Source organism: Pistacia vera, unplaced genomic scaffold (genome assembly GCF_008641045.1).
Source record: "Pistacia vera cultivar Batoury unplaced genomic scaffold, PisVer_v2 Contig933, whole genome shotgun sequence".
In the NCBI taxonomy this organism is placed as follows: Eukaryota; Viridiplantae; Streptophyta; class Magnoliopsida; order Sapindales; family Anacardiaceae; genus Pistacia; species Pistacia vera.
The window spans coordinates 7835-21969 of NW_022196816.1; the positions used below are offsets into that span (position 1 = coordinate 7835).

The following is a 14135-nucleotide window of genomic DNA, read 5'->3' on the forward strand; positions in this document are numbered from 1 at the left end:
ACATAATTAAATGATTACTTAATTGATTATGACATTATATTATAAACATTAGTAATTTACTAATTTACACAATACTTAATCAAATTATTATAACATTATATTATAAATTTATGGTATGATTATTTAATTAATTATAACATTATATTATAAACAATATTACAATACTTAATTAAATGATTAACAATTCAAGTGTTGTTTAGAGATTACAGGTTATGAGTTACATTGGACACAAATGAATGAATAATGAAAATTTTTTAGGGGTGTATTTGTAAACTTATAAGGTGTTTTTGTTATTTTTTAAACTAATAGGGGGGTAATTGATTTTTTATAGGGTACCCTGGAAAGGAACCGGAACCTGCATTTTAGGTTTCGGTTCCTTGAATTGAAGAACCTGCACTGTGCAGTTCCGGTTTTAGTTCCTTTTTTTGGAAACCTGCACTGTACGGTTCCGGTTTCGGTTCCCCTAGAAAATGTAGGGTACCCGGAACCGCTCACCCACTCTTTACCCTAACAAAAATCTTCCTTCAAACGACAACTAATCTAAAACTATAAACAAACAAGCTCAAATCCACTGAAACCTTCCATACACACTCTCTTCAATGGCACAAAATCTAGCTGTGCCTCTTGTCCTCCCAAACCTACAGCCCATAAAGCCTCTCTTTCTTAACCAAAACCAACACAATTCTGAATCCACAATGCCCTTATCACCACAACAACAAGCGACTTCACCACCTCCCTCTTTCACTCCTCTTCTATGAGACTTCCTTCACAATAAAACCCCTTGCACACTTCTTCACAACTTGTTAAGTGTCAATGTTCCATACCTAGAAACAGAACCCGAATTGGGAAGTCATGTGACGTTAACCGTCGAAAACCCTGGTCTAACCACTGCTTCTCCAGTAAAGGTTAGCGGGTTCTCCAATCTTTAATTGATGAATCTTTTGATGTTAAAGATATTGATAATGTTGTGTTACAGTTATTTGACTCTTATCGGGAAAACCCAGATGTAAAGATTGATGCTTTGAGTTTTGATATGTTGGGTATTGTTAGGGGTTTAGGGTTTTCCAAGAAATGTGACTTGGCATTGAGTGTGGTTGAGTGGTTTAGGAGTCGTAAAGATTGTGAGTTGGTCTTGAATGGTTCTATTATAGCTGTAATTATTAGTATGTTACGGAAAGAAGGGACAGTTTTGGCCGTGGCTTCGTTGTTGAATAGTTTGCATAAAGATGGGATTGCTATTGATATTTATGCTTATACTTCATCGATAATTGCTTATGCTAGCAATGGGAGGTATAGGGAGGCTGTGATGATGTTCAAGAAGATGGAGGAGGAGGGGTGTAAACTTACTTTGATAACTTACACAGTGATTCTGAATGTGTATGGAAAAATGGGTATGCCTTGGAAAAAGATAATGACTCTAGTAGAGAGAATGAAGAATGCCAGAGTTGCCTCAGATTCTTATACTTATAATACGCTTATATGTTGTTGTCGGCGGGGTTCTTTGCATGAAGAAGCGGCTTGGGTTTTTAAGGAAGTGAAATTAGCGGGTTTTAGTCCAGATGAGGTTACCTATAATGCCTTGTTGGATGTTTATGGGAAGTCTAGGCGGCTTAAAGAAGCCATGGAGGTATTAAGGGAGATGGAGGTCAATGGTTGTTCACCTAGTATTTTGACTTACACTTCATTGATATTAGTTTATGCTAGAGATGGTTTGTTGGAACAGGCGATGGAGCTTAAAAACCAGATGGTCGAGATAGGGATTAAGCCTGATGTTTTTACTTACACCACCCTCTTATCGAGGTTTGAGAAAGTCGGGAAGGATGAGTCTGCGATGAAGGTTTTTGAGGAGATGAGAAGTGTAGGGTGCAAGCCAAATATTTGTACTTTTAATGCTTTGATTAAGATGCATGGAAACATGAGAAAGTTTGTGGAGATCATGAAGGTTTTTGACGAGATCAAGACATGCAATTGTAACCTAGACATTGTTACTTGGAACACACTTCTGGCAGTATTTGTGTAGAATGGGATGGACTTAGAACTGTCAGGTGTGTTCAAAGAGATGAAGAGGGCAGGGTTCATTCCTGAGAGGGCACTTTCAACACCCTAATTAGTGCGAATCGTCGTTGTGGTTCTTTTGACCAAGCCATGGCTGTTTATAAGAGAATGTTGGAAGTCGGGGTTACACCAGATCTTTCCACCTACAATGGTGTTTTGGCAGCATTGGCTTTGGGGGGGATGTGGGAACAGTTTGAGAAAATACTTGCTAAAATGAAGGTTGGTTGGTGTAAACCCAATGAGCTAACATACTGTTCTTTGCTTCATGCTTATACCAATGGCAAGGAGATTGAGCAGATGCTTACTCTTGCAGAAGATATATTCTCTAGTCTGATTGAACCTTATGCTGTGCTCTTGAAGACCCTTGTTTTGGTTAATAGCAAGAGTGACCTCCTTATAGAAACAGAGTGTGCCTTCTTAGAGTTGAAGAAAAAAGGATTTTCCCTTGACATGACCACTCTAAATGCCATGATTTCGATTTATGGGAGGAGGCAGATGGTTACCAAAGCAAATGAGATCTTGAACTTCATGACTGAGAGTGGGTTCACTCCAAGCTTGACAACCTACCATAGCTTGCTGTGTAGGTACAACTATTCTGAAAATTTTGAGAAGTTCGAAGAAATGTTAAAGGAAATTTTGGAAAAAGGATTGAAACCTGATATAATAACATATAATATTGTCATTTATGCCAATTGTAGAAATGGTTGAATGAAAAAGGCTTTGCGGATATTTTTGGAAATGAGAGATTCTGGCCTTGTTCCAGATGTAATCACCTATAATACCTTCGTTTCAAGTTATGCAGCCGATTCATTGTTTGTGGAGGCTATTGATATGGTTCGATACACGATCAAGCAAGGATGTAAACCAAACTTGAACACTGATAGAAACCAGAAAATTGTTTGATGAAATCCAGCACCTTATCAGACTTTCCTCACAACTCACACACAACAACCCAACTCAATCACAGTTAATATTCTCCAGAAAGTAATAAAAACAATACCCAAGCAGCAATCCAACACAATAGATCAAAATAGTGAAAAATGGTATATCAATCAAAATGAGAATTAAGAAGAACAACGAGTTTTAGGAATAAAACAATAGCTCTAGTTGGTCTTCGAGGGCTAGCACCTCCCAGATTCAATTCATGCACAAAAACAATGATTACCCCCCTCTATGGCACCACTATCTGATGTGTGTTTACTACAACATGCAAAACTAGCAAGTGCACTAGTCGCTCAAGTAATAAAGTGATGGGTAGGATATCGTTCCCACAAGGACTGTAGCAAAGCACTAAGTTTCCTAACGTTATCAAGTTGAAGTAATCGAATTCTTTGGATTGGTGGGAGCAAATTTTAATGAAAAAGAAAACAAAATGAAATTAAACAAAGAATTAAATCTTAACTTAGACAACAAAATGAAACACAGAATATCAATTCAAGTAAAACGGGTAGGGTTCTGACTTCGTTTGGACTTTTGTGGGTTAAACCTAGGAGTTACACTATTTTCACATTCATGCGCAATGGTTGTAAATCGGATTCACTAATATGTTAACATACCCTCTCGGGCTATGTTTCCCTATTCATCCTTATTAACATTCCGCACCCAACAATTTGAAGGTTAATAATTCTAAATTTATTAAGCACAAGAATCCTAAATTGATTTCATTAATTCTTGAATCTATCTCTAGCATCCAATACTATAATGGTGATTACCCAAGAAGCCTAACATGAATTATTTCTCAATCTCATCATGTTCATCACATACAGCATTTAATTTCAGAGTAACACACAACCAAAGCTTATTCACATGGAAATAATACAATCAAATACTTAACCCATTCAAAATCCAAACTACAATCAAAACCCTAACCCATAGAAGATTAGTTCATAGCTGAATTAACAATACAAAAACGAAAAATAGAAATAAACAAGTTAAACATAATGAAACTGAGATGAAAGATCAGAAATCTCCCCAAAAGATGAATTCTCCAGTCAAAATCTGAATCCTCCCTTCAACAATCCGAAAAACTAAAAGCTTTACTCTAAGAAAAGTGTAAAAACGGCTAAACCTAAAAAGCTGAAGATCCTGGGCCAAAAGGTTAAGTTTTTCTTTTATACTTAGTCCAAAAACCCAGCCAAAAATACGCACAACACGAAACTGTGCGTTTACAAAACTGAATAAGTTGACTGTCACCGCGGCGAAGAATGAAAAATTCCACATCGTCTCTGTCTTACTTCGCCGCGGCGAAGACAATTTCTTCGCCGGGGCGAAGCTCCTTCAAAAGTTCTGAAATTTACAGAACTGCCACTCTGCTTGCTTCTTCGTTCGATTCTTCGATTTTTGGCTCTCTTCCTTGGAAACAAGCTTCATCGTGCGTTGTCCTGCTCCGGAACTCTCCTATCTTCTGAAATCCGCTCATTTCTGAGTCAAAACTATCCAATTTTGTCTTTATTCGCTCAAAAAGTCCATTTTAACCTGAAACACGAAAAGTAAAGAATTAAACACCAATTCAGGTAAAAATGCACTAGAAAGTACCTGAAATCCGACACAAAGATCAAATAAAAACTGTATAATTTACAGATTATCACTATCCCTTTATTCTGACAGCAGATCCTAACAACCAACAAGACACCTATCCTCGGGTGATTTACCCCTTTTGTCCTTGTCTCTCATTGCCTGTCTTGCATGAGTACCACCTGGATATTTTGGGTCCATCATTACCCTCCCCAAGGAGTGCCACCTTGTCCTCAAGGTGGAAAGGAGGAAATTGATGGTAGATGGTTGTATAGGACTCCCAGGTATTATCACAAGTCGGTAGACCTTTCCACTTGATTAGGACCTTATAGTCCCCATTTATCAACCTTTGCTTCCGTAAGACTTGCTCGGGGGTTCAACTTGGAGTACCATATCTCCATCAAGAAAGGAAGGAAGTGGAAGTGGGGTGATTGGCTGAGAGGTAACCTTTTTTAGTTAGGAAACGTGGAACACATTGTGGATGCGGGCTGTAGTGGGAAGTTGCAAACGGTAAGCCACAGGACCAACCTTTTCGATCACTTCATAGGGTCCATAAAATTGGGGGCTGAGTTTTTGGTTGGGTCTTCGAGCCAGTGATTTAAGACGATAAGGTTGGAGTCGTAAGTAAACTAAGTCACCTGGTTGAAATTGAACATCCCTTCTCTTACCATTTGCATAGGCCTCCATGGCTCCTTGAGCTTGAGATAAATTGAGTTTTAATTCATCCAAAATGTGATTCCTTTCGATCATTTGCTCATCAATCGTTGCCACCACTGATGCATGCTCGGAATATCTAAGGAGGACTGGTGGGTCCCTGCCGTACAATGCTCGAAATAGAGAAATGCCTGAGGACCGATTGAAAGTTGTATTAAACCAGTATTTTGCCCAATTTAACCAGTTAGGCCACTGTTTTGGTTGTTGTCTCGCAAAGCAACTGAGGTAGGTCTCAACACAACGGTTAACTACTTCTGATTGGTCGTCCGATTGAGGGTGATATGCTATGCTCATGTGTAGTTTTGTACTTGATTGTTTAAACATCTCGCCCCAAAAAATGCTCATGAAGAGTCGGTCCTGATCCAACACAATTGTTTGTGGAAACCCATGCAATTTAATATGTTATGGATGAAAAAATCAGCCACCTGTTGGGCCGTGTAAGGGTGTTAGAGAGGTATGAAGTGGCTAAACTTGGTTAACCGGTCAACCACCACTAGTGTTGTATCGACCCGTTGAGTTTTTGGTAGGCCGACGATGAAATCCATAGAAAGATTCTCCCAAACTTGGGTTGGTATTGGTAATGGTTGCAGCAGTCCGCGGGTTAGAGGTTGTCATACTTATTCTATTGGCATGTAACACAGTTGCAAACAAAGGTCTGGATGTCACTCTTCATACCTTCCCAATAGACAACCTGAGACAACCATTTGTAGGTCCTGAAAATTCCCGAATGTCCACCCATGGGAGATGAGTGAAATTCCTGAAAGAGAAGTTGAACTTGCGGACTAGTGCGAGGTAACACTAGTCGGTCATCATAGAAAAGCTGGTGGCCCACCAAGTGAAAATGTAGGTGGCTTTTGGGATCTGTAATCAAGTCTCGGCAGATTTTGTTCAACCTAGGATCTTGCTGAATAGCCTCTTCCCATTCCTTACGGCTGCCAAAATAAAAAGTAGCGATAGAGTTGCATTCCACCCCATCAGTTTGTCTGGATAAGGCATTTGCGGCTCTATTTTCTGACCCTAGTTTATACTGTATCTCATAGTCCAGCCCCAAAAGTTTGATTATCCATTTCTGTTGCCCTTCCCTATGTAGTCTTTGGTCATTCAAGTAACGGAGGCTACGTTGGTCTGTTCGGATGATGAAATGTCTACCCAGAAGGTAGTGCTTCCACTTGTAGACTGCGAAAACAATTGCCATGAGCTCCCGTTCATACACAGACTTGGCTTGTGACCTTAGTGATAGCCCTTGACTGATGAAGGCTATTGGTCGACCGTCTTGCATCAAAACTGCTCCTAAACCTAATCCTGAAGCATCTGTTTCAACAATAAAAGTTTTAGTAAAATCAGGCATAGCAAGAACCGGTATTGTTAGTGAACAACCCAGTTACGCAGCGGAAAACAAAAACATAAACTACATGGATCGTTCCTTAGAACCAAGATTCGGGTACAAAAATCACAGTTTATATAAAAATAATCAAATCTGTTGTAATAACTACTTCGTACTCAAATACTCATAAAAATATACATAATAAAATACATGTATAATAACATAAGTAGTTGGGCCCAAATTTTTCTTTTATTAAACATATACATTCTTTATACAAAATTAGTATCATAAACAAAAACTATCAAAAACTATGTAGACAGTGTAGCCATTCCTCCTCGCGTGTCGATGTCCATCCAACCATGTCCTCACCTAAATCCTGAAAAAACATAGAAAGACAACGGGGTGAGCACAAATAATGCTCAGTAAGTAAACCCTCTAGTGATCTATCCCCGTAACTCTCTCTCTCTAAGTCTTTCCTTACAATTCTCATTTACTCTCTCTTTTATACTTCTCTCTGTTTTCTCTTTTTGTTTCTCTCTTTTCGTTTCTCTTTCCTAGAACTCTTTTCTACTAACTCTCTTTAGTAAGTCACGGCCCCATCTTACCGAGGGCACGACCGGGACTTGCTCCCGCTCTCAGTGACTTCTACTCGTTCTTAGCCGATCGGACTCGGTTATGCATGGATTCAGAACCCTTGACCATGTGAGTATATAATCTCTCTCTCGGGTACTCTCGGGTATAGCCCTCATCCGCATGCACTCTCATGGGCTACATCACTTCTCTCTTTCATACTCATGCCGCTTTCTTAATGCGGTGTACATGCGGGAATACTCTACCCATTACTCACGGGTTCCCCATCGCACAACCTACTCTATTCTCTCTTTCTTTCTTTTCTCTTAATAAAACTCACACTCAAAGTTCTCTACTCTTTCTTTAATGCATAATTAATGCATATGGATGATTCATGCTCATTAATGCACTCATGAAATGCACAAATGCAATGTTGCATCAAGATAGTCATTCTGCACAGGTCACACTCAAGAAGGCATAACTTGAGTTATACATATCTGATTGCTACGATTTTAGTCTTGTTTTAAAGCTTAGAAATGGGGCTACAACTTTTATGTTTTGGTCTCAACCCAGTTAAATCTTTAAGATACCCAAAAATCACTCAGAAATTCACGGCTGTGACAGGGCAGTTTTCACTTAGGCATTTCATCAAACATAATGCATGCATACTTTAATTCTATTTTTGATACATCTCTACTTCTTTCTTTAACCATCCATTCATGGAGCAAAACTCCTCCACAATAAATCTAAACATGGCCAAGAAAAACACTTCAAATATTCTACTTAAATTCTTTCTAAATGTAACCAAACTTCACTTGGTTACCACAACTTCATTTCTACTTCTCATGGCTCAAATCTTCTCATCAAAAGCCATCAACTCATCAATAATATCATTCTCAACAATCAATCTCAAGCTCATAAACATAAGCATGCATATCAATCATTTGATTGCTTGAACCTTAACTTGGGTTGGATTTACTTACCTTATGGGTAAATGGCTTCTCTAACACTTCTCCTTCCCTTTTATATCCTGTCTTCTATCTACAACTTTAAACAATAACAACATAAGACTTTAACAAATCATAAGCAAATTCTCATCTAAAGCAAGAATCCTTACCTTAGGATGCTTTAGATTAAATCTCTACTAAAAACTACCCCAAAAATCCTTAGAAATTCTTGGAAGATTGAGTGGAGGATTGAGAGAAATTAGGGAATGAGAATGGCGGTGGGGATAGTGAAGAATGAAGGGCTTTCAACACTTAAACCCTTTTTAGCTCAACTTACATACAATCGCTCCCATTTTGCCCTTGCTCTTTCTTAGAAATTCTATCTATGTCCCTCAGTCAATTACAATAATGCCCTCATTTTTATTATATTCTCCATGAAATTCTATCTCTTTTCACTCCTAATTTTTGAACTAATTTTGAGTGAAAAGACCATTTTACCCCTAATGAAATTTTAAGGGATTTTCTTCACATTTTTCTCAAAATAACTTTAACAAAATTCAACTAAGGGCCAACCAACCAAAAATAACAACATGCAAACTCAAATGAGAACAAATCAATAAACATTCAAGCAATGCAACAATAATTTAACTACATACCTCAAGTGGGGCGTTACATCTGCAGAAAAATCAATTCAAGGTTTAAGAAACATACGCACATTTGCAGGCTCCTCCAAGTTGTCTCTAAACGTATTTTGCTACCGACCCAAGTGTAGGATCGAACTAACGTAGTCCACACCAAGACAATCGCAAAGAAATAAGGAGGGATTTGCTAGATCCTCCTTAGCCTGAAGAAACAAGAAGAAAAATGAGGAGTATTTAATTTTTCAATCAAAACTAAAAGTGGCGTGGGAGAGAGTATTTGGGGCTGGAGGTTTTTGCTTTTTCAATGAAAAGGTAATGAATAAAAACTTAACCTTTTTTCAAACTAAAGTTTTTCTTTTATAGTAATCTTTCAATTGCCATATTCCCATATGGAATGGGCTTGGGATTCAACCCAAACACCCCATGTTAACAAACACTCCCAATTAGATATTTATTTTAATTCATCATTATCTTCAATTAAAATCAATTGATATATATTTAATATATATATTACCATTTAACAATAATGATAATTTATTTAAATATATGCTAACACATATTTAAATGTAATTTCACTTATTTAATTTTTCTAGCAAATTAAATAAAAGGCTATGACCTCAGCAAATTTAATTGTATTGTGAAATTACCAAAATACCTTTCGCCTAAAAAGATGAAAACGCCCTTCTTTCTTCATGAGTCTTAAATTATCTTCTATGTGTGTGACCCATAGGCTCCTCATCATACCGGTAGTGTATAGCATCGCGATTAACACCAATTAATCATTTCACTAATACACAGACCAAGATTGGCCCCTAGCAAGGCATCATGGCCACCCGATAGATTCGGATTCAGTAAAGTAGTTACCTGTCAACGATATGGTTACTGTACAATTCGATCCTTTCATCATATGTTATCTTGACGAGACAGAGGCATAGAAATAGTATCAACCTTCGGTTACTCTCGATATTATGTATTCAGTTTTTGGACCAATGACCTATATTATAATCCGAATAGAGCAACAACTCAATCCCACTGTGGCCACAGTTTTAGTGTCATTGCCATATACTGAATTGCGCTATGAGATAAATTCTTTCGTACTCGGGAGTGATGAATCCTCTGTCAATCCACCATAGTCTTGATACACTCCTTGATGCAGCCAATCACCACTGTATTGACAGCTCTGAATAGAACTGCGTTAGGCTAGTGTCAAACTGCACCAATCGATGCACAAGGCGCTCCGGTGATATCCAGTCTAAGGATCACATGCATCACCATTCGTTAGAGGATTTGTTCCATAGACACTGGGGTTACCATCCATATGGAATCCTCTGGTGGGTCAGTCTAGTGAACTTGCTACGATATATCTGCCTACTGCAAGCACCCATGTGTTGCACCAGGTTGTCACCAAACAACCTTGATAAGTGAGATCAATCACTGCCTTTCAATAGGGTCGTTCAACACTATGATAGCCTTACCGTATTATCTATGCCCTTACTTCAGAATAATACTAGGGCTACGGACGTTTCTAGAATGGCCACCATATGTGCTCATAGGGTTCTCACTATCAAGATTTGAAACACTTGATACCCTCGTCACGGTTCTACCATTCTAAGGACATATATCAATACATATTGCAATAATAATGATTTACACGATATAGAATAAAATGCCTTTTATTGATTAATGAACATTATTACAAAGAGTCAATTCTACAATAATTGATTGTCTCTAGGGCATCTACTCTAATAGGTACTGTAGTCATTACCCTTTTTAACTCGTTGAATGTAGCCTGGGAGGATTCGGTCCAGCAAAGGGAATTTTTGCAAAGTAGAGCGGTGAGAGGTTTTGCCAGTGTGCCATATCCCTGAACAAACTTCCGGTAATACCCAGTCAATCCGAGGAATCCCCTTAAGACCTTGATGTCTTTAGGTGTCGGCCATGCTATAATACATTCAATCTTTGCTGGGTCAACCGCCACTCCTTCTAAGGAAATTATGTGGCCCAAATATTCCAGCCGTGGTTGGGCGAACGTGCATTTCTTTTGGTTCACTACCAACTGATGCTGCTACAAAGTTTGAAAAGTGAGACTTAGGTGACCTTCGTGGGTTGTGATATCTGGGCTATAAACCAGGATGTTGTCAAAGAAAACTAGTTGGAACTGCCGCAAATACGGCTTGAAATATCATTCATGAGGGCTTGGAAGGTTGAAGGAGCATTTGAGAGTCCGAAGGACATTACCAGGAACTCGTAGTGGCCTTCATGAGTGCGGAAAGCGGTCTTGTAAGTGTCTTCTTCCTTGACCCGAATCTGATGGTAACCCGATTTAAGGTCCAGTTTAGTGAACACCGAAGCCTTTCCCAATTCATCGAATAATTCATCAACCGTCAGTATTGGAAATTTTTCGGGCACTGTAATCTTATTCAAAGCTCTGTAGTCCACACAGAATCACTAGCCACCATCCTTTTTCTTCACTAATAACACAGGGCTCGAGAACAAACTTTTGCTCGGCTTTATAATTCCGAACACCAACATATCTCGGACAATATTCTCAATCTCATACTTTAAATAGTAGGGGTACTTGTAGGGCCTGATATTGGGGGGTTGGCTTCCTACTATCAGTCAGATGGCATGGTCATGTATCCTGATGGGTGGTAGTCCAGGGGAAGATTCAAACAATTCTTGATGCTGTTGTAATAATTTCGTAATCAACTCTGCGTGGCCTGGGTTCTGTGTTGACTGAATCTGCATAAGTTCGAATTCAATATAGTATCCTGGACCCTCAGTTTGTAACATTTTCAACATCCTCTTGAGTGGCACCATAGTTTTGCACAAAGCTGGATCCCCTTTAAGTATGACCGTGGTGCCCAAACAATGAAACTTCATTACCAACTTCTTCCAATCTGTGGTTGTTTCACCCAACGTTTCAAGCCAAGCTACACCTAAAATGACATCAGCACTACTTATCTCAAATGGGAATTTTTTTATATTATATCAACAACTTGCAAGCTCAGACACACCCACTTACACTCTTCTTGACATCTAACGTTATAGCCATCACCTACCCTTACTCCAAACATTTTAGTAGCTGTTACCAGGATCTGAAGTTCCTCCACTAAGCCTCTATTTATGAAGTTATGCGACGCTCTGCTATCAATTAAAATTATAACCTCCCTTCCTCTGATCTCACCACTTAATTTCATCGTTTTAGGCCCATTAATTCCAACTACTGAACTAATTGATAACTCAGCTTCTTTGGGAACTTCTTCTTCCACCATTTCTTCGTCATTAGTTGTTTCCTGCTCTTTATTTTCCTCTTCATCAACTAGTAGTACCTGGAACTGCTTCTCTCCACATCTATGCCCTGGAGAATACCTTGCATCACATTGGTAGCATAGGCCCCGTTCTCTCTTCCTTTGTATCTCAGTTTCAGTCAACTTTTTGAATGGAAAATCTCGCTGGAAGGTGTTGGTTCTACTGTTGTTTGAAGGCGTTGACCAAGAGTTGCCATAGATCTCAGATGGAAGTTTTCGGTTGATGGTTGAGGTTTGTGAAAAAACATGGGTTTGGTTGGCAGATCTCGGTGATGGATAAAATGAATTTGAATTTTGAGATTTCCCATTTTCATCAACCTTAAGTGAGTTAGAATTGGGTTTGGGTAAGTGGGAATTGGGCTTGGGTGAATAATTGATGTGGCCATATTTTCCTGTTCGGGCCAGGCCTGCTTGGGCTTTTTCTAAGGCCCAATTTCTCTCTTCAACACGTTGGGCCAATAATGTAACCTGGGTTAGGGAATCAGGTCGGGTCAGAAGATCTGGTTGCTATAACTTAATCTCAGCCCGAATCTCTGGTTTCAACCCATTGAGATATGCTGCCGTCAATATCTCTTCTCTCTCGCCATGAGTTAATGCCGTAACTTCTTCGAATCTCCGGCAAAACTCCAACACTGTTCCCTCCCGACATATCGACATCAATATCTCCAATGGATTGACCTCCTACGCTCCACTAAAATGCTGTAGCAACGCCACCTTAAAGATTGGCTAGGTCATTGCTGCCATTCGTGATTCTGTCTACTGGTACCAGTAGAATGCTTCTCCTTCCATGCAGAGGGCTACTGATGAAACCTTGTGTTCATCGAGGATCTGATTTATTGCGAAGTATCGTTCCACTCGGAAGATCCACCCGTAAGGATCCTCACTAGAAAGAGAGGTAGTTCCAGTTTCTGGCCACACCAGTCTCGGCCCTCACCCTTCCCTGCCTTTGTTTGATCCTTCCCTGCCGTGTTTCTTCGATGGGCCTCCCTGTCCTTCAAGAGGTTCTTGTTCGGTACGGCCCCCCTGTCTCAGTTAATTTCTTCATATGAGTTTCTCTGTCGTTCTTCATCTTTTCTTCTTATCCAATTTTGCATGTCCATTAAAATTTCTCTCATCGAATTCACAGTTTCTGTCACCTTGGATACATCCCTCTGAACCACCGTTAACTCTTTTTCAACACCTTCAATCCTGTTCTCCATTCTATTACCAACCATAACCCAGCACCTTGTGCTTTGATACCAGTTTGATGGAACTAGAAAATAGTTTGATGAAATCTAGTACCTTATCAGACTTTCCTCACAACTCACATGCAACAACCCAACTTAATCACAGTTAATATTCTCCAAAACGTAATAAAACAATACCCAAGTAGCAATCCAACACAATAGATCAAAATAGTGAAAAATGGTATATTAATCAAAATGAGAACTAAGAAGAACAATGAGTTTTAGGAATGAAACAATAAAACAGTAAAACAATAGCTCCAACTGGTCTTCGAGGGCCAGCACCTCCCAGATTCAATTCATGCACAAAAACAATGATATCCCCTCTCTATGGTACCACTACCCCTTTATTCTGACACTCGATCCTAACAACCAGCAAGACACTTGTCCTCGGGTGATTTACCCCTTTTGCCCTTGTCTCTCCTTGCCTGTCTTGCGTGAGTACTAGCTGGATATTTTGGGTCCATCAAACACATACAACTCCATTGTAGATGGTTACTGTAAACTCAATCGTCGAGATGAGGCAATCATGTTTGTTAACAAACTTTCCAAGCTTGATCCACACACGTCTAAAGGGGAAGAATGTAGGTTATCAGACCATATAGCAAAGAAATGGTCATAGACATTCCTCTTCTCTAAAGGGATTGCGGTTCAGTTTGTGCGCTGTTTCAGCGTCAAAAACTTGTGCATCTGTTATTTTGTTCTCATCTTGTGCCCAATTTGTATATTGTTTTGGGCTGGAGATGAGCAGGAATGTAATTATTTGTACTCAATTCTACTGTTTCTTTAGGAACCATATTTTTATGGCCAATCGGGGATTTTGTATAGATGAGATA

At 39.2% G+C, this 14135-nt stretch overlaps 1 pseudogene; it reads left to right on the forward strand.

Annotated features, from left to right (window-relative positions):
- The first annotated feature begins 599 nt into the window (after positions 1–599).
- LOC116120436 lies at positions 600–13921 on the forward strand (annotated as a pseudogene).
- Positions 13922–14135: the final 214 nt, after the last annotated feature.